This window comes from Schistocerca nitens, chromosome 8 (genome assembly GCF_023898315.1).
Source record: "Schistocerca nitens isolate TAMUIC-IGC-003100 chromosome 8, iqSchNite1.1, whole genome shotgun sequence".
Classification (NCBI taxonomy): Eukaryota; Metazoa; Arthropoda; class Insecta; order Orthoptera; family Acrididae; genus Schistocerca; species Schistocerca nitens.
Window position 1 is genome coordinate 63,132,700 of NC_064621.1, and position 20,931 is coordinate 63,153,630.

The window sequence follows — 20,931 nt, forward strand, 5'->3', positions numbered from 1 at the left end:
CCACAGCATCGTTATTTGTGAGTCGGCCCACCCGTCATTCGTGACGCCTCTGCCACCCCTAGCCACCTTACATCCTGTAGACGGATCATTCCCTGCCTGAGCTCCAACAGAAGTCATTTAAAGTAATCGACAAGGATGTATGGTGGATGGATTCAGAATTCAGCGGACACTTTGAGTTACGAGTAATTTCTTAACGTTACCGGTGTGATGACTGAGTATTATGCTTTTCTTACTTTTCCACTTCGCAGTAACACAGCTGATAGCCACTATAGTTACGTGTAATGGCAGTTGTATTGTTATTACTTAATTTCCTACAAGGTGGACGCTATAGACATTTTTTATCTTCGTATCGTCCCGCTATGATCACATAGCAGCTTCAGTTCCCCGTTTCTCCAGTACTCCCTCATCTCGCCAAGTTGCCTACCTTTCTTCCGTCCATGTTGTTCACAACTTCTTATTTCTTTTGACTTGAGAACTTGCTAAATTTAGTATTTTATTCATAAAAAGCTTTCTTTCTCTTATTTCCGATTGTTTGATGTTGTTTCTTTCTAGTTCTTTTCATATTTCGCTTGTCTATACTATTTTTCATATTCTGTCCCAGAAATAACGAAATATATGTTTCGTCCAACTGTTCTCATCCATTCAGTCGAAGTGCCCAAAAGAGATAATTTTTTTCTTTGTGATTAGATCTGGTACTTCCTGCATGTTTTAATAGATCTCCTCGCCAGTTTTCCAACCAATCTGTTGCTTATATAGGATCCATTATCTTTTTAATAATCTGCCTTTTAAGTACCTCTATTCTGTGTAGCTTATGCTGTTGTTGTTGTTGCGGTCTTCAGTACAGAGACTGGTTTGATGCAGCTCTCCATGTTACTCTATCCTGTGCAAGCTTCTTCTTCTCCCAGTACCTACTGCAACCTGTTTAGTGTATTTATCTCTTGGTCTCCCTCTACTCTTTTTACCCTCCACGGTGCTAAATTTGTGATCCCTTGATCCCTTGATGCCTCAGAACATGTCCTACCAACCAGTCCCTTCTTCTTGTCAAGTTGTGCCACAAACTCCTCCCCAATCCCATTCAATACCTCCTCATTAGTTATGTGATCTACCCTAGCTTATAGTTAATCCTTAAGCATGTATGTGTGCCTAACATTAAATTCTTCTCACTGCGACATAGTATTTAGTTTTGCTTTCTGGATATGCATTTCTTCCTGTAAAGTCATATGCTCGAATATACATAAAATTACAAACTCGTTCTGCTTTACCTATTTGTGCTTCCATGTACACTCCTGGAAATTGAAATAAGAACACCGTGAATTCATTGTCCCAGGAAGGGGAAACTTTATTGACACATTCCTGGGGTCAGATACATCACATGATCACACTGACAGAACCACAGGCACATAGACACAGGCAACAGATCATGCACAAGGTCGGCACTAGTACAGTGTATATCCACCTTTCGCAGCAATGCAGGCTGCTATTCTCCCCTGGAGACGATCGTAGAGATGCTGGATGTAGTCCTGTGGAACGGCTTGCCATGCCATTTCCACCTGGCGCCTCAGTTGGACCAGCGTTCGTGCTGGACGTGCAGACCGCGTGAGACGACGCTTCATCCAGTCCCAAACATGCTCAATGGGGGACAGATCCGGAGATCTTGCTGGCCAGGGTAGTTGACTTACACCTTCTAGAGCACGTTGGGTGGCACGGGATACATGCGGACGTGCATTGTCCTGTTGGAACAGCAAGTTCCCTTGCCGGTCTAGGAATGGTAGAACGATGGGTTCGATGACGGTTTGGATGTACCGTGCACTATTCAGTGTCCCCTCGACGATCACCAGTGGTGTACGGCCAGTGTAGGAGATCGCTCCCCACACCATGATGCCGGGTGTTGGCCCTGTGTGCCTCGGTCGTATGCGGTCCTGATTGTGGCGCTCACCTGCACGGCGCCAAACACGCATACGACCATCATTGGCACCAAGGCAGAAGCGACTCTCATCGCTGAAGACGACACGTCTCCATTCGTCCCTCCATTCACGCCTGTCGCGACACCACTGGAGGCGGGCTGCACGATGTTGGGGCGTGAACGGAAGACGGCCTAACGGTGTGCAGGACCGTAGCCCAGCTTCATGGAGACGGTTGCGAATGGTCCTCGCCGATACCCCAGGAGCAACAGTGTCCCTAATTTGCTGGGAAGTGGCGGTGCGGTCCCCTACGGCACTGCGTAGGATCCTACGGTCTTGGCGTGCATCCGTGCGTCGCTGCGGTCCGGTCCCAGGTCGACGGGCACGTGCACCTTCCGCCGACCACTGGCGACAACATCGATGTACTGTGGAGACCTCACGCCTCCCCACGTGTTGAGCAATTCGGCGGTACGTCCACCCAGCCTCCCGCATGCCCACTATACGCCCTCGCTCAAAGTCCGTCAACTGCACATACGGTTCACGTCCACGCTGTCGCGGCATGCTACCAGTGTTAAAGACTGCGATGGAGCTCCGTATGCCACGGCAAACTGGCTGACACTGACGGCGGCGGTGCACAAATGCTGCGCAGCTAGCGCCATTCGACGGCCAACACCGCGGTTCCTGGCGTGTCCGCTGTGCCGTGCGTGTGATCATTGTTTGTACAGCCCTCTCGCAGTGTCCGGAGCAAGTATGGTGGGTCTGACACACCGGTGTCAATGTGTTCTTTTTTCCATTTCCAGGAGTGTATTTTGGTGCATTTTTTATTTGTCATGAACATTTTTTTTTCAGCTCGAATTTTGAGAGTAGGTCTATTCGCTGTTCTTTCTAAAGAGTTTGTTTGAGTAACTACTTTTGGCAATGTTTTTGAAAGTATTACAAACTTTTCTGCTAAAGCCAAATAGTTTACCTTAATTCCACTCGATGTCCATTCAACTCTATGTCCTTTCTAGAGTTATTGGTTCAGGTCTGTAACTTTTTCGCTCCAAACCCAGATCTTCACAATTTTTCCTAAAACACAGTTAGACAGTAAAGGTGATGGACAGTCCCTATTAGTTTTTAATTAAAATGCCTGAGATATTTCTGCAATATGTTTCACTCTGAATATTGCATTTGTAGAGTTTCATGAATTATATTTAACAATTTTGCTGCAATGACAGTTTTTACTAATGATTTAATCTATTCTTTTCTTGTCTAAATAATCAAATACTTTTTTGAAATCAGTAAATGGTAGTATAGCAGGTTTGCTGGTTAATACTCCCTGGCGAATTATTGATTTTAAGTTATAAATCAGTGCTATGCAGGATTATCGCTACCAAAAATCATCCTGTTGGTTCTCTAGCTATCTCCAACTTCTTAGGATAATCTTGGATAATTCTTTGCATGCAGAAGTGACACACCTCTGTAATTGTTACAATTTTGTTTGTTTCCTTTATTATGTTGTCGGTGAATTAATGCTATTTTACACTCTTCTGGAAACTTTTCTCTTATACAAATATTCTTAACAAGCAACTATGGACATTTTTGTAATCTTTCGTTCTAATCATTGCAACGATACTGCTCTAATTCTTCTTGTAGTTACTTCAACATTTACTTTGTTGCTTTTGAGTATTATGATGGCTTCTTGAATTTTTCGCTCTTCTCTGGGAAATCTTTCTCAAAATTTTCTGGTATTGCTGAAAAACAAAATTTCATTGTTGAAACAGGACAGTTTAAGAGCCTCTTAAAATTTTATATCTCTCAGAACTCTTGTTTATTTAATCCTATTTTGCCACTTTCACTTTGAAACATGTAGTCTGTGCTTGATACCCTTTGAGTAAATTGCTTAGAGGTTTTGTGTAAAACTTTCTAGAATTTTTGGCGATATTTTTCAGCAATTTCTACAAGGTGAGATTTTTCAAAAGTTCTATTGATCTGAATTACTTTTGATGTTTCTTTTCTTACTTGTCTGAATTGTTCTAGGCATTCGGTTTTATACATTTCTATTTTCGCTATTATTGAGCTCTTTCTTGTGTACTCATTTATTGCACAGTGTTTTTTAGCATTCATAATACCAAGTCATTCTTGTAGGATATAACACATTTCACACATAATATGGAATTAAAATTGCCATCAATATTTTATATTATTTTCACCATTCTTCTGACTTTACAGTGATCTAAAAAAAATCATCACTGTTACTAATGTGACAATGAAATCAGAGAAATGGAATGGGATTACTGAATATCCCAAAAACATACATGAAGTTATGGGCGATGCTAAATGTTAATCATTTCACAGTGACTCTTTTTCCTTTCTTTTTTCCATTTTGGATATCTTTAATGTGTTTTTCCCATTTTATCATTACTCTTTCTAATACGATGTTGAAAAAGAGTGGCGATTAGCCATTTAATGTAATGAATTTTAGTAAATACTTAATACATGGAAACGAAAACATTTTTGCGATATAAATAATTCGTGAAGCTACGCAATGTATATTTATTTTAGCTAAATGTGTGTCTACAGATGACAATACGTTGCTACTCATCAGACTGAATGACAACTTTCACCAGCTCACAATATCATTCCTGTGCAGACTGTCTGGTCTGGGTTCCATCGTGGGTGTTCACATTATCTCTTAGTGTCTGTGGAATGAGTCAATACCTCATCACTGTTACTAATGTGTCAATGAAATCAGAGAAATGGAATGGGATTACTGAATATCCCAAAAACATACATGAAGTTATGGGCGATGCTAAACGTTAAAATTTTTCTTAGTGAGGCTGTTTTCATCCATTCTGCATAAATGTCTGTAGAGTTGTAGGTGTCTCTTCCTAATTTTATCTCTGATGCTACCTGGGTTTTGTAGAGTTACTTTGTAGGTCGGTTTCAGAGAAGAGAGCCACAGATTTTTCTAAGAATTTCACGTTCTTGATCTCGATGAAATGATTTTTTTCATCCTTGTACTTACTATGGTTTGTGCCACATACAAGGCTTCTCGTAAAACACGTTTGTTATAGTGTCGTGAGTCTGCATTACGAAATACTTCCCTTTCTTTTAATGATTCCATGTCAGCTTCCATGCCTTTCACAGTTTGAATATTCCTTCTGTGTTCGTGATTGTGTTCACTCTTGTGGCTTGGATGGTTTCTCCTAGGAACTTCAAATGACTGACTACGAGGTTTTTCGAAACTTTGCTTTCAGTGGGAGTTTACCTGTTAAATTAGTGTAAATATTCCGAGTTTTCCCTACGAAATTTGGAATCCGGTTTTGCAGGGGATTTCTTACTAGTTTCGCTTCATCTTTGTTGTTAGGTAGATCACCAGCAAAGACCACAATGACTCTTTTTCCTCTATTTTTTCCATTTTGGATATCTTTGTTGTGCTTTTCCCATTTTCTCATTACTCTTTCTAATACGATGTTGAAAAAGAGTGGCGATTAGCCATTTACTTATCGGCCCATTGTGTAAATTTCGAAAGAGTTTCTGATTTATCCCATGAATGTAGCTCGTATGGTTGTTTCTGATAATGCTAACTGGGTGATAGCTCTGGTCTTTCTATTGAGTCCAGGTTTTTCTAGGTTTGTCAACAAAATCGTAAGCATTTTTGAAATCCACAAATGTGGCTGCTGTAATATGGCATCATCTGATGTGTAGTATGATTTTGAGGTTCTAGATGTCTTCAGAACAGGATCTGGCTTTCCTGAATCCCACCTTATACTTACTAATCTATGGGTCCACTTGTAGCACAAGTCGGTTCAGCAAATGGAGAGAAAATTAATGGAGGAAATGATATTCTTCTGCGACTGTTCGGATGTTTTTTATCTCCTTTCTAATGGAATGTGTGTATGAACCACTATTGCATTATTTTGGGAATTACTGTTTTCCAGATTTCTGATCATATTATGTGAAATTTTGGCGCTTTGTTTTGGTGGGCCAGTTTCCTTAATTCTGCACTAATTCCATCTTAGCAAGGTGGGCCATGGTTTTTAAAGATTTTACTATGTTGACCATTTCTTTGTGTGAGGGTGGAAGCGAATGGGTATAGTGTTAGTTTTGCAATTTGGAGTTGTTCATTTGACGCTTTGCAGTGTATTGAAACATTTGGCTAGAATTTGAAAATTATTCTTTGTATTAGTTTTGCATCAGGTCGTTGATATGACAGTCTAGGAGGATGGTAGCCTGGTAAATTTTCTGTGAAAATTTTGATCTTGTTAAAGTCTGCTTCCAATTTGTTCAGCCTCTTATTGTGGTAGTTGCTTTTAACACATTAAATTATTTTAGAGACCTTTTCTCATATATCTACGAATGCTTACCACTTTTCTAATGTCTTCTGGCTATTGAAATTATTCCATGCTTTAATCCTATATTCGACAGCTTGATCGCATTTGATGTTCCACCACCTATGATTTCTCTTCCTCGGGGGTTTAAAATGGTCCTAATTGACTTTATTATTGTACAACTACTTGTTTTCTGACGACTCCCTATGTCTACAGTATTAGTTAAAACTGTATCACGAATTTTAATTGAGCTTATAAATTGTTCACATAAAACACAACCTCCTATTGCAACTGAAAGTTATGACAGAATCCAGCACTCTTAGCCTGGTACACTAGTACCACTGAGGTAGTCACAAAGGCATAGCACCTCCACGCACAATGTGCACAAAACTAAATCTTAATAACCAAAATTAATTTAAGTGCCACATCCCTTTTGACACAATCAGCTTCACACAGAATACATCAAATCAGAATGGATACACCTATGAGTTCGTCTAATGACTAGCTTTCCTTTTCTGTCTGACCTTGGTGAGCAAGATGACACACTAACACTCTTCCATGAGCTCTATAAATAATGAATACAAATGTATACATACACAGATATAAGTAAACATGTATCAGAAGGTGTTTTGTAACGATAATTACTTAGAAATTAACTGTCTGGTATCTGAATGGCTATGAAGTCAGGTATACCAGTTACGTTGAGTGCAACATTAAGCAAAGGGCAAATGAACACATGCGCACTACTGACGAAAACTGTCTGTTCCATATTGCGTTAAACATTCAGAGCGTAAGTAGTAGCAGAAAGCTGACTATTGGAAATTTAGTTGCATCTGAATATGTAAAGCTTAATCAGAGATATCTATGTTATCGCAGAATAAAATGACAGATAATACACTAAAGGACAAAAGCACATCTGGAATATATCAGAAACTGAAAGTGACTCTACGGGTATTATTATATTTTCGTTGTGTTTCACTCAATGTCCTATCCTCAATCTCGTTTCGTTAAGTAGCCTATAATTATTGTCGGTCCATTTACAACTTCTTGAATGTTTTAAAAAAATTATTTGAGTAATTACTATGCTATTCGAGGTCAAATGTCGGGGTGAAATATGATCATTCATACACAAGTTCTAATGTTTACACAGAACCAGTTACATTGTGTAATTGCAAAGACTAAGTATGAAAAGATTTCTTTGCTGCATGGATGTGTGTGATGTTCTTAGGTTAGTTAGGTTTAAGTAGTTCTAAGTTCTAGGGGAATGATGACCGCAGATGTTAAGTCCCATAGTGCTCAGAGCCATTTGAACCATTTTTTGAAGTTCTTTGCTACTAGTGGAACTAATGTACAATGAAATTCAGTAAATTACTTTCCTTTAGGAATCCTAACACTGTTATCTTGACTTTGTCCATATTTACTTAGTCGTGACGTTTTTTTTGATGCCAAATCAATATCGACGACTACATTATCGTTGACTTTCGTTAGCATTCGATACGGGCTTCTGAAAAGATTTCATGCGCGCGTACTGCTGATTTTCAAAAACACGTCATTCTTGGAATGATTTATTATAATTATAAATGATTAATTATAATTATAAATAATCCGAACCCCGGTAATCCGAACGTTCGGTTAATCCGAACATGAAAATTGGTAGTCTAAGTATGGAAACTGTACGGTAAACTGCTGTACATACACATTATTTTAATTTACATAGTACAGTAAACATGTATTAGAAAAATTAGCAAGAAAACATCAGGTTTAAACAATGCATAACAATGAAAGAGAAGCTGCCAAACTTACTAAAATACAGCTAATATTTTATCCCTACATTTTAGATGACAAAAACTCAGTCATTGTTTTTTGGCGTAATCTCATTAACATCAAATCAGCACGTGTAGCATTGGGCTGTCGCTCCAAATAAAGTAGCGCGAGGTCAAGGGCTACTACTGCGTCACTGTGTGGCACCAGCTCCCCTTTGTCGCTTTAAGGCTCATTGTCATCTCTGTCACAGCAGTCCACTTCTTCCTGGTCTTGAGTCACAGCAGCAACTAAATTAGCGTCAGTAAGGTTCTCCGCGCATGCCTCATACGCTGCCATCCACTCATCTACGTTTCCTTCAGTAGCTTCTTCACATCCAGGCATTGTCTGTATCATCTGTAGTAGATTCTCCTCTCCATTTTCAACTAGGTATGTCCTGAACTTCAAGAGATGTCCACAGTTTTCTCCACGATTTTCTCAGACTATTTTCTGAAATATTCTGCCATGTCTCAGCGGCCCAATAAGCAACATCCTTCATATTGGTCTCTTTTATCTTGTCCACTAAAGGAATGCTATTATCTTGGATCACCATTCTTAAAAATTGGTTTCTGTAAATCAGTTTTTTATCTTTGCAGTACGCCCTGGTCTATCGGCTGTAGAAGTGGTGTAACATTCGGCGGCAAAAACTTCGCCACAATTTCTCCATCACATAATTCCTCAGTGCTGGGGTGAGATGGCGCGTTATCAATCAAAAGGACTGCACGGGAAGATAAATGATTTTCCTTAGAAAACCGTCGAATAGAGGGAAAAAACTGGCCGTGGAACCATTCTCTAAACAGCTTACCATCCATCCACGCTTTTTCCTGGTTGCGGCAATATACGGGCAGTTTTTAAAAGCTCTGGCCTCGCAAATTTGCCGATCAGCATTAAAGGCAGCTTGTAATCACCAGTAGCGTTGCTGCACGCTAATAAAGTCCCACGATCTCTGCACATTTTAAAATGAGGAGCATGGTCCTCTGCTTTTGATGCCAGGCCTTTTGGAGGCAATTCCCTAAAATTAAGGCCTGTCTCGTCAGCGTTATAAATTTGTTGGGGAGAATACTGTCCCTCTCTTATCATTTTTTCAAACTCACCCAAATATTATTTTGCTGCATCACGTTCAGAAGTAAGCTTCTCTCCAGTAATTGTTAGCTGACGGATTCCATGACGTTTTCTGAATCTGTCCAACCAACCCGTACCCGCGCTAAAAGACTCATCACCATTCATTAACTTGTTCAGGTAAACAGCCTTCTCCTGAAGCAGTGCTCCACTCAAAGGAGTTCCCCTTTCCCTTTCGTGCGTAAACAAAAGAAGAGCTTCAGCCACTTTATCGTACTGGGACTGTTTCAAAGTCTGCCGATTTTCGAATGTTTTTTCCGAAGACGTTGCACAGGACTGTTCAAGCTTCACTCGGTTCTTCTTCCAAGCATAAATGGTTGCTTTACCAACACCCAGTTCCGTTGCTAGTTTAGATACATTCTCACTATTGTCTATCCGCTTCAAAGCATTCAGTTTTTCTTAGAGAGTTAACGTTGTATGTTTCCGTTCACTCATGACGAAAATACGTACAGCACTATACGTGAATGAATACGATACACCTGTTACGCATGCCAGCGATTGATAACTAACATAACCTGACCTCAGACAGGCATGCTCGATAGGGTTCATGCCTGGAGGACATGCTGGCCACTGTACTCGAGCGACGTCGTTATTCTGAAGGAAGTCATTCACAAGTTGTGCACGATGGGGGCGCCAATTGTCCTCCATGAAGACTAATGCGCAACAACAAGGGCAGGGAGTGAGAGTGAGCCATTGTTCCCATACTTGTTCCCATTTGTTACCATGGTGAACCCTCCCAAAGGAGGTTACCCCAGCTTCAGATTACCGCTCACGGTTTGTCGAACTTCGTTCGAAGTTCATTAATACGATCTTCATTTATACAGATGGCTCTAAGACCAATGACGGTGTCGGGTGTTCTTTTATTGTCGGGGCACACAGTTTCAAATATCGGCTGCATGGCCATTGTTCGGTCTTCACAGCTGAGCTATTTTCCCTCTATCCTCCGCCACCGACATTCTGCGTGTCATCTGCTCTGATCCCCTGAGCGCCATCCAGAGCCTCAGTGATCCGTATCCGGTTCACCCTTTCGTGCACCGGATCCAACGCTCTCTTCAGCAGCTGGCGGACGACGGTTCTCCGGTTTCCTTTATGTGGGTTCCTGGCCATGTCGGTATCCCTGGGAACGAAGCTGCAGATGCCGCGGCCAAGTCTGCGGTCCTCCAGCCTCGGACAGCTTCTTGTTGTGTGCCTTCATTTGATTTTAGCAGGGTCATTTGCCAGCGCATTTTATCGCTGTGGCATGCCGATTGGGCTACACTTACTGACAACAAGCTTCGGGCCTTGAAACCTCTCCCCACGGCTTGGACGACCTCTTCACGCCCTTCTCGGCGGGAGGAGGTCGTTTTGGCCCGGTTACGAATTGCACACTGCCGGTTCAGCCACCGCCATCTGCTGATGGCTGCGCCGACGCCGTTCTGCCCATGTGGGCAATTGCTGACGGTCCGCCACATTTTAACGTCCTGTCCGAATTTTAATACACTGCGCATTGATCTTAGCCTGCCATGTACTCTTGATGCCATTTTAGCGGACGACCCGGGAGCAGCTGCTAGCGTTCTTCGTTTTATCCACTTGACAAACCTGTCTAAGGACATTTGAGTATGCTGTTTTCTTTTAATCCCTTGCCTGTTAATGTGCATTTTATAGTGTTATCCTTTTTAGTTGCTGTTTCAACCTTGTGCCTCGCAGTGCATTCATAACTTAGTTTGGGGGCTAATGACCACTGTAGTTGTGCGCCCTAAAACCACAAAAAACCTACTTATCTGCTTGGTGTGCTTCATTGTAGAAACTCGTCACCGTAATTCCGGCTAATCCGAACAAATCTGTAATCCGAACAAGGTCCGGTCCCAATTAGTTTGGATTAACGGACTCTACTGTATAATAAAATGTTACGTGTGGTGTGCGTACTGTAAGACTTTCGGTACACACACCATCAGATTATTTGACTTGTCGCTCTAATTAAGTAGGCGAGTGTCAGCAATATGTCTCGTGGTCTTATCGTAGCGTGTTTATGTTCTGCCGTTAGGTCAGACGATAGAAATACCACTTGCACGTTTGGAGTAGCAGATTGACGGTGTGACCAACTTTAAACAGAACTTGATTAATTTTCACACACATTTATTAAAATAATAACAAGCACAAACATTACGTAACTTGATTCTGGATGCTATTTACAATTGACAATCTGAAGTTCCCATGGTCTTGGTACGTTAATCTTATTCTCACATATCTCTGATACTTGACAAAGTGTCTATACATTTATCTTTATGGCTATGTACGGGAATATGATAATCTTCTTAGGTGCAGACTGAAACTTGACTATAGACTGGTACAGACTAATGCAGACTGGTACGGACTGGTGCAGACAAATGCAGACTGACTAATCGGAGGTCTGTACACTCGTTATAATACCTCGCGTGTTCAAGTATCATTGCGTGTGTGTGATCCGCGAGGAGAAAAGATTCTACGTTAGCAGCAATCTCATTGGCTGCGTTACATATTAATACGCGGATCAGCGGAAGCAGAATTCAGTCCGTCTCTAAGGCAGCGCCATCTCGTAGTGCAGAGACGAACGAGCGCTGCGCCTGCGCTGTTGTGCTTAGTGGGGCGCGCTCTAGTGGGAAAGTTGTGTATGCGCTGACTATGCGGAACTATGTATACAACATTACGCAATGATTTACATACGGCTAATTTCATCATATAAGAGTTTTCTCTAAGGAATGAGTTATTATCGTCAATCATTTACAAATTAAGAATGAAACACACTTGTTTTACAATTTGCAGTATGCCAATTCAGTGTAATGGAGCACTGAAAATTTATCACAAACAAATCGCCATTATCATTAAACGTTACATAATAACGAGTTAATGATACAAGCCTTCAAGACAGAATATGATAACCAAGACCGGCGTTAAACATCGCATGGTTTCTGCAGTCGAAAGTTGTTGGTTCACATACTGTTACATGCAATTTTTTTCATGTCAGCGTTGTGTTACTTTCTTATTAATGTAGTACAAGTATGTTCTGCAATACTGGATGTTATTTATATTCAGTCTGACGTGAGAACGAAGGATGAAACAAATATTTAGCCATTTTCGAGTTTGTGGTTAGGCAGGAAACTAAGAGCACAGCTTGAATGGCTGCGACTGAAATGAGCAGCAATAAAATTCATATTCTGCCTTTTCACCAATATTGTCTCTTCGTTTCCGAGTATGTGGCTATTTGCGAGTGTGTGGCTTGAGCCGGCCGCGGTGGTCTAGAGGATCTAGGCGCTCAGTCCGGAACTGCGCGACTGCTACGGTCGCAGGTTCAAAAAATGGTTCAAATGGCTCTGAGCACTATGGGACTCAACTGCTGAGGTCATTAGTCCCCTAGAACTTAGAACTAGTTAAACCTAACTAACCTAAGGACATCACAAACATCCATGCCCGAGGCAGGATTCGAACCTGCGACCGTAGCGGTCTTGCGGTTCCAGACTGCAGCGCCTTTAACCGCACGGCCACTTCGGCCGGCTACGGTCGCAGGTTCGAATCCTGTCTCGGGCATGGATGTGTGCACGGTAGCTCAGCGTGTTCGGTCAGAGGGTTAACAGCCCTCTGTAATTAAAAAAAACTGAGCTAATCGATCAACAACGAACTTAAACGGATGTTTTACGACGTCCGCCCCGAACAGATGCAACGAACAACAGTGAACAAAATGAGATTAAAAAAAAAAATGTGCGATGTCCTTAGGTTAGTTAGGTTTTAGTAGTTCTAAGTTCTAGGGGACTGATGACCACAGATGTTAAGTTCCATAGTGCTGAGAGCCATTTTTTTGTGGCTTGATTGGAACCTGAGATGAAAGCTTTAAATGCTGCCACTAAAACGACATGCAATAAAATAGGTATTTTTTCTTCTCACAAATATTTGTCTCTTTGTTTCCCAATATGTAGCGACTTCCGAGTGTGTAGTTAGACAGGAACCTAGAAGAAAAGCTTAAAATGCTGCGAGTGAATCGAGGAGCAATAATATTCATATTCTTCCTTGTTACAAAGTCGTTAGCCGATCATGAGGCGTCGATATTGCGCGTGATGTCAAAGTGCGTCACGTTTGCAGGAATTCTTGTGAAACGAGCATTACCCGTCATATCGCAAAGGGAGAAACTCTTTTCTGCCGGCGTGATGCTAATGTTTCTTTTTTTTTTTTTTTTTTTTTTTTACAAAATCACTGGACAACAGAAGATAACGTTTGTTAGCTTGCCAGCAAGAACACTAATCACAAAATCCAAATAAATATCCACAGCTGCCCCGGCGCACCATTTCGTAGCTGAACACAAATTTCGGGTGGGATGCGGGATTGGATTATGTTGGGTTGGTAAATATTGCAGACAAAGGTTTTGCAGTTTCAACAAAGACAGCTGCTTTACTGTGCATTTAAATAGAGTATTATCCTACACAGACAAGTCAAAGGGCGTAGATTAGATCTGTGGGAAGAGTTACAAATTTTCAAACATCTAGAGCTCAAAGACGGTAATATACTGAACGACCAGTTGAACATTGCTTGTAGACAACTTTTCGAAGGCTTTAAACCTGTACTGTTTATGGTATAACATTAATGCTGGTAACCGCAGTGGTCTATTTTCTCAGGAAGCTATGATGCGCTTTCAAATCTTTAAGCTCACTACCCTTTATGTAATGTGGTTTTTCTCACGATGTATGGCTGCCACTACATCGGCCCTTATGTGATTTTGTCTGGCTCTAAAACGTTGGTTCCCTGCGAATGTGTATTAACTGTATTGTGGACCAGGGTTCGTAATTCTGTCTTAAAAGCCATTATTGTCAATTTTAAAGTTCTGACATATATACCGTGTGTGGGCTTCACTAATATAGTAATGTAATTTTTATATTCTGACTGTATATGCCACTGTGCGTAGCTCTCTCGGCGTAAGCGCCACCTGCCTTTTTGATGTATAACTACATTAATTGTACCAAGGCTCCCATACTGTTATAACGGGAGTGTTAAACGCTTTGTTTCTTTTTATTGTTACTTTATCCAATGACGTTAATAATACTGATAATTTACACGTTACTTTTGTACGCCAATCGGCACATGGTTCGCGCCACGAGCGCCACCTGCCCTGGCCGCAGAGTAACTACGCTGGCCGATTACACTCAGTCGGTTGTGAGCTCTGCAACATCCATGCACTAATTTATATTTACGTGACAAACCCTATTTCTAGGGCTATATTTTAATTTTGACAAATGGATTTATGCCGACATTTGTAAAAACGGTGATGATACATCAGTCCATACTAATGTAAAATTGTAAGTACCAGTCGTCGTTCTCATATTTTTGTAATGCAAGAGCTCTCTAATTTGTGTTAAAATCTATTCTTGACTTAAGTTTCATACCTTTCTAATGTAAGCGATGATGTTCATTGTCCTTAGGCCACCTTCTGAAGAAGACAAATTTAAATTTGTTGAAACCTAGGTAAAGAATTCTTTATCCATTGCAACTGGTCGGCTGTTAATAATTTTAATTAAGAATATTATTTATTTATTTTTGGACTGAAAATGCCTCCAGCTTTGGCCGCTACACTTCTTAATCTTACTTACGAAAATAGTTCTCCGTTCGATGCACAGAATGGTAACTTTAAGTCTCTACTTGTATCATTGTCCACATAACGGGTAAACTTCGCAGTCTCAATTCGTCCATAATGAGGTGGAAAATAGCTCCTTATACTGCTTGAAGAAATCACAGAGTACTTGTAATCTCTTGATGTGATTGCTTCTGGTCCTAGGTTGTTCCACGTATTATCTGTTTCTCCTTCTCGATGTCTTCTGCGATGATCTTGAGACAAATTATCTCTCTTGTGACTCGTCTTTTCTTCAAAGTTCTTTAGCTGTCGTAAAATCCTCTAATCCATACACTTTCGAAATAAATCTGTTTCTCAAAATATTGATATTTTATTGCATAAATAGTGATGTAATCGCTTTCCAGAAAGTTCTGAGTTCTTTGCATCTTTCCTCTTAAATTGCTGCATTCTCTCTCTCAATATATTATCCTTCTAATCTTCGAAACCGCTCCACTTTCCACCCCTGCTGAAACTGTTCTACCTTCCACCAAGTAATTAAATTTCTACAGATTACCATACGTGCTGCATATGTGCATCTTAAAACAGCCAAATCCCACTGTAAGGTACTGCTCATCATTTGTTACTTCTCTGCTGACAGCTTTTTTTATTTTATGTAGATAAAATGCTTAATACTGGGCCAATGCTTCCAAAGATACGTAGAAATTACATATAATTACATTTAAAGACTAACGTTCTCAGTGTATACATTTATCTTTAGATGTTCATATACACAATATCGTGAAGCAAATAAAGGAAAAAATAGATACAGCACTGGTACACATACCTGCATGATATTAAATTGGAGTAAGCGTGTTGTTTAATTAAAAGGTACCTGAAAAATAAACCTATTGTAGGGTATCTTAAATTTATTGTTTGCTGCACTTTCTCTGCGAGTTTCGGTCACTTCGTGGTGTCCAGTCTATGGATTTCTTTCTTATGAGTTTTAGGCATTTAGGATCAGTCGAGAAAATCTGGCTTACTCTTACGCGTTTTCTGATGGACTGAAGCTTTAGTTCGATTTGGTGTAAGTGCTGGTCTCACTCAGATAATTCTCTGCTGATTTTTAAGTTATTTAGTTTTCCCCTGGAGACAGCAATATGAACAATTTGGAATTCTCTGAGTGTTTTATTTCGGGGATTTCCACGTTTTTAGCCTGTGCGTTATTTTTCTGGAGTCGTGTTGACGTAATTTTGAGATTAAAATTGTGACAGAAGCTTATGAGGTGTTTACCTTTTTCATTGGTCCTGTCCTGAAATTCTTTTACATTTATGGGCTGTAACAATTATTTATGTTATAGGTGTGCACAGATGATAACGAACGATCGCAAACATAAAGTTGAAATGCTGTTCAACTGACAGGAGCCCATAGCTGATGCACATGGCTTTATTTGAATTGACGTTCTTTTCTTCTAACCAAACTCCCTCTGAGCAGCTATTACTGGAAGAGGACAGTATAAGGTGTGGTGTCACCTAATAAAAAAGGGATCTACCAATATATTAACTATGGCTCCCAGTGCTTTTAACAGAAATAAGATGGTCCTCCTGTGTATCTGCGATATCTGCCCAATTGTCTAGCTGCGGGCCTCCCTTGGGCGCCTGTGTGTTGTCTCTCGACCTTTCTTCTGGAGCTTCCGGCTGTGCCACCCGGTGAGAAGGCTGTCTGCTTCCTGCGCCATGACAACAGCCCCAGGTATCATATTGCTCATCTCTGTGCATCACAAATGAAATCCTGAAGTCTTGTTTTCTTTAAGTCATTCTTTTACACTGTATCGCATACCACAAAACATTGCATTTCCTATTCTCCCAAAATATCAACTGTAACTGAGGTGCTGTAAATTTTTTACAGCAATAAGATGTCAAAGTCACTTCCGCCAGTTCTTAAGCACAGATTCGTATGTAACCCATCGTTTTACTGTTCACCAATCTTGTGCTCTGTACTGATGTTATCAGCGAAATTCGCTACTCATCCTACCAGAAACAATGTTCATCAGATAACAGTCATCATGCCACTATTACTGCTAATTCACTATTCGCTCATTGTTTCATAACTCTTTTGAACAGGTTACTATCAGTTCACTGCCCACTTTCAGTGCACTCATTCAGCACCACAGTCGCTCAAAATCAACCCTCAAGGTACGCATTATGCAACACCCGAGCTCTTAAAGCCATGTCCTGGTGGCTGATTGTAACAGCATAGGCATACGTGTGATGGTTGCAGTTGGAAATGTTCGTTGCCAGATACACCTCAAAGATTCCTAGATCTTACCTGGCACGTTCTAAAGACAATGTTCTTCTCACTGCAGTAAATAATGCTCGGTCGTCGCTTTGTTTTCATAAATGCGCTCTTTACTGTTTTTCAGAAAAGAGAACGTCCAAGCGCTGTCATATGATTTATTGAGTGCTGTAATTCTTGCCACACCACTATTGATACAGAACTTACGTTCCATAACTTCTTAAAGGATTTACTTTATTTACTAGCGATTCATCAAGAACATTAACACATTTAATCACACTAGGTGAGCGTGAAAGTATTTGCCAGGGAGTAACTGATGGAAAATGAAATTACTTTTAACAAATGTGATTTTATTCCAAACGCTTTTTCAAAAACAGATTTAAAATTATAAGCAGAAAAGCACCCTCGAAATATCAAGTTACAATTTTATTTAGAGGCAGAAAGAACAATACTAACAGTATGAACCTTCGGGCTGAGAAGCTTGCCTGCTCCCTTTCAACACGGCCGTAGTCATGACCGCTCACAACAACCTCTGAAAGAGTACACTGGTGCAAATCTGCAACACACCATATTACTTTAAACTAAAATTTTTTTTAACAATTCACACAAACACGTAAACTATGCACCCCGTAAGAGAGATGGAAGTGGTACAACACTCAAATTATTTGCCCCCGAAAGTGCACTTTTTTAAAGGACTCTTACGGTGGAAGGGTGGCAACCTTATAACCTAAAAGTCTATTTAAATAAAACCCATAAATGGCAGACTTACATAAGATGTACAAAACGCTCTACATTACACATATACCACCTCGAAAGATGATAGGCAAGATAAAAACATATTTCAAGAATTCGGCCTCTAAGCAATAAATTCGTTAACATCGAATCCGACAAACATGACAGAGGCAGCTATTAACGTATGGCAGATTGACGGGAGGTGGGGGGGGGGGGGTTACTAAACAACCCGAACTAAATCTCCCCAATTCCACAAGGGAAAAACTGACCACACAAGTAACAAATAACCACCTTCCCGCGGGTGGGCAAACGGAGAAGAATGGTGGGACGACCCCGAAACAAAGCGGCTGGTGACCTCAGCAAGAAAACAAGTAGAATTTAACAAGACTAAATCAAACAACACATCACCAATCACTTAACTTCTAATAAACTGCGATTTCTCGAGAAGACCTGGCGCAGCTCCCCCAAATCGCTCTCCCGAACCGTCCGCAACCAGCCGCTTCAACGGACGCAGGAAGGCGCGCCGCTCTCCCGTCGCGCGGCGTCGCAGCTCGCACCGGCCAGACCGATGTCGTGGGTTGACTCCTGTTGCTCTCGTGTCGACCGCGAAGCCACTACCCCTCGCTATACGCCGCGGCCCACTGGACTCACGCGGCGACCTCACATGCGCCGACGTTCAAGACGGACAAGTCATCTCGTGTCTCAGTGCGCGACCGACCACCTGATTGATCCAACCGCCAATGACCATTGTCTGAGCAAACTCGAGCAGACTGGCGACCTAACGCGCAGACTCAGATACAGGAACTAAGCCCCAGCCGGACGACCACTCGCTGATTTCTTTTACTGGCGGAGTGGAAAGAGACTCATTTTGCCGGCTTTAAAGGTTGATCCGAACGACAGACATACTAGCACTCCGAACGACAGACAGACACTAACTGCCTAACAAATGCGGACGAGAGACTGACCCAGACTGACCGACTGGCGAGTTTTTTTTCCTTTATTGTTATTTTAATACCTGAACAATCAGGTAGGCTGTCAGCGGCATGCTACGCCGCTCTTCAGCCATAGTGTTGACAATAACAGAACACAGAATGGAGAATCAGAATGAACATAGTGACGGGCAAAAAAAAAATAGTGGTCACAGATACACAAAAAACACGGAGACGTTCACACTCGACGATAACGACACTGAAAACACGTTGACACGGCGCACGTAACACTGATTAATCCGACGGCTCAAGTGAACGTAGAAGCGTGACGGCGGGCGCTAAAAACACAAAACGATGTCACACACACGAGACACTGATGGCGATGATCTCTGGCGCGCGAAAGTCCACGTAGCGTGTGCGAGTCTGGGGACCTGCCAAGAGGGGAAGAAGGTTGAAGGGGGGTGGAGAGGTTGGAGAGGGGAGAACAAAGATGCCAATGGCTGAGCAGATGGGAGGAGGAGTAGATGGACAGGGGAGGGGAGGCCCGGGGGAGGAGTGGGGAGAAAGGGAGGAGGGAGGGAGGGTGCCCAAAGGAACAGACACAGGAAGAGGGAGGAAGGATCAAAGTTGGTAGGAGAGGTATATGGAAGGGAGGAGGACATCATCAGGGAGGGGGAGCTGGCGGAAGCCACCTTGGGAGAGGGTAAGGAGGGTGGAGAGATGGAGACCAGGTGGGACGTGGGAATACAGGCGCGGCAGCGGGCAGGGGTGGGAGAGGATGGGCGAGACAAGCGGGTGAGGAGGGTCGAGTTTGTGGGAGGTGTACAGGATCTGTATTCTTTCAAGGAACAGGAGGAGGTGGGGGAATGGAATTAGATCGTACAGGATGCGCGTGGGGGAGGGAAGACGGATGCGATAGGCGAGGCATAGAGCATGATGTTCAAGGATTTGGAGGGATTTATAAAAGGTAGGGGGGGGGGCGGAGATCCAAGCCGGATGGGCATAACAAAGGATAGGGTGGATGAGGGATTTATAGGTGTGGAGGATGGTGGAGGGGTCCAGACCCCACGTACGGCCGGAGAGGAGCTTGAGGAGACGGAGTCGGGAGCATGCCTTGGCTTGGATTGTCCGGAGATGGGGGGTCCAGGAGAGTCGATGGTCGAGGGTGACGCCAAGGTACTTAAGGGTGGGGGTGAGGGCGATAGGACGGCCATAGATGGTGAGATAGAAATCAAGGAGGCGAAAGGAAGGGGTGGTTTTGCCTACAATGATCGCCTGGGTTTTGGAGGGACTGACCTTGAGCAACCACTGGTAGCACCAAGCGGTGAACCGGTCAAGATGGGATTCGAGAAGGTGTTGGGAGCGCTGCAGGGTGGGGGCAAGGGCAAGGGTGTCATCGGCAAACTGGAGAAGGTGGACGGGGGGTGACGGCGGCGGCATGTCCGCCGTATATAAAAGGACAGAAGGGGAGAGAGGACGGAGCCTTGGGGCACACCGGCGGAGGGAAAAAAGGTGTAGGAATCCGTGTTATGGATGGTGACGTAGGAAGGACGGTGGGAGAGAAAGGAGCCGATCAGACGGACGTAATTATGGGAAGGGCGAAGGTTTGGAGCTTGAAGAGGAGACCGGAATGCCATACGCGGTCATAAGCACGTTCGAGGTCCAGGGAGAGGAAGATTGCGGAGCGGCGGGAATTAAGCTCTTCGGAAAGGAGATGAGTGAGGTGAAGGAGAGGGTCGTCGGAAGAGAAGGATGGCCGAAAGCCACACTGGGTAACGGGAAGGAGGCGGTGCTGGCGGAGATGCTGGTTGATGCGACGGGTGAGAATAGATTCCAGGACCTTGCTGAAGACCGAGGTAAGGCTAATGGGACGGTAGGAGGAGACGGCGGACGGCGGTTTACCAGGTTTAAGGAACATCAGGATACGGGAGGTTTTCCACAGGTCGGGGAAGTAACCGATGGACAGGACTACATTGTAGAGCCTGGCCAGGGTGAAGAGGAAAGAGACAGGAGCTTCACGAAGGTGACGGTAGGTGACACGATCGTGACCGGGAGTGGTGTTGCGTTTCGTGCGGAGTGTAGCAATGAGATCCTGTGTAGTGATAGGGGCATTGAGTTCCGTGTGTGCAATGTTGTCCAAGTACTGGAAACCAGGAGCGAGGGGAGGGACAGAGGTATCAGTTCGATCACGGACATCCGGGAAGAGGGAGTAATCGAACTGGGGATCATCGGGGATGGAAAAGACATCGGAGAGGTAAGAGGCAAAGTGATTGGCCTTACTACGGGTGTCAGAG